Raw genomic sequence first — 1,738 nt, forward strand, 5'->3', positions numbered from 1 at the left:
AGTGCGAGCGCGAGGACTCCCTCTACAATCGGCTCTGTAACTCAATGAATTTCAATTTGTCCATTTTCTTATTAGACATTTTTCATAGTAAAAAAGTCAAGCATTCTTTTGAGACTAATTAAAAAAAAATCGGAGATGCCTAAATTGCGAAAAAGTTAAATAAACAATTGATTTATTGAAAAAATTGTTTAAACAATTTTTTTGTTATAAATAATAAAATAGGATGAAAGCGTGTAAAAAGCACTTTCCAAAACCCTCATAAAAATTTTAAATCGCGTAATTAGAAAGAAAGTTACAGGCGTTTGAAACTACCCCTGCAGTCATTGGGGTTGAAAATTCAACCCCCCCTCACTTGGGGAGGGTTGGTAATCCTGATCTATAAGTTTGTGGATTAACTACTGTTGGGTAGCCGAACATATTCCCAGAATTTAGAGACAATCGAAAAACATGAATTTTTGAGTTGGGGCAGTTGAGGAATAATGCCCCATATGTGCTATGATAATATAAGTAAATTATCTTATATGTTCGGTACTTGAACTTAAGTTTGCAAACGTAAGATTATTTTTAATGAGGTCTATAGCTCTTACATTGTAGTATTATACCAATTTTCAGTTTTTGCTGTACATCCAATTAAAGAAAAAATTATGAGTTTGAAAATAACGTAAACGTATTTTTTAGGAAAAGAAAAGATAAAAATTTGTTTATTTCGATAAGCCCCAGTGTACACGTAGCTCTTTTAATTGTCTGATTATAAATTTAAAATAAATGCTTTAATTTAAAATACTATAAACTATAATTAATAATAATCCAGTCTTCACGCGTTCTGTCCAAATAGAAGCTTATATGTTTTAACTCGCTTTTCGGTTGTTTTTTGTCTTGCGACTTTTTCTATCATATCAATGTGACAGTTTATTAGTTTATTTCAATTGTCTTGGAAATGAAATTGTTCCCCTTTGAGTTTCAAGTTATTAATATTGCACTCTAAATTAAAATGATTGATATTTAAAAAACTGCTCTATAAAAAAATGAAAAGAAACAAAAGTACATAAATTGTCAACATAAGAAATAGTAGGGGGGAAATGGTATATGATGCAGACGGAATATTAAAGGCTTTCAGAGACTATTTTAGGAGACAATCCGGAGATGAAGCTATAGGACACCACAACTGCGATGTTGAACACAATGCGATGGAAAACTCAATTGAAAAAGTCTGTGTCACTGAGGTTAGGGATATAATTAAGAACTTGAAAAACGGTAAGGCTGCCGGGATAGACGGTATTAACGCTGAAATGCTTAAACACGGTGGCGCGTGCATACCACATAGACTGTGCGAATTGATAAATTTATGTTTCGAGATGGGAGACGTCCCAGACGATTGGAAAAAAGCAATTATCGTACCAATATACAAGAGAAAGGGAGATAAAAGCGAGTGCAATAATTAGGGTAATGAAAATAACAGAAGCAAAGATTTGGGAAGTCCAAAGTGGGTTTATGCCAGGAAGTTCATGTACGGATCAAATATTTAGCTTAAGGCAAATAACAGGAAAAAGTTTGAGAGGAGGAAAAAAAGTTTTCTGTGCATTTGTTGACCTAGAAAAAGCTTTTGACAAGGTAGATGGAAGTAAACTTTGGGAACTCCTGAAAGAGTATGGAGTCAATGGATGGATCCTATAAGCTATAAAAACAATATATACAGGTAGCAAAGCGAGTGTAAGAGTGAATGGGAAACTGAGTGACT

The sequence above is a fragment of the Belonocnema kinseyi genome, chromosome 2, assembly GCF_010883055.1.
Source record: "Belonocnema kinseyi isolate 2016_QV_RU_SX_M_011 chromosome 2, B_treatae_v1, whole genome shotgun sequence".
In the NCBI taxonomy this organism is placed as follows: domain Eukaryota; kingdom Metazoa; phylum Arthropoda; class Insecta; order Hymenoptera; family Cynipidae; genus Belonocnema; species Belonocnema kinseyi.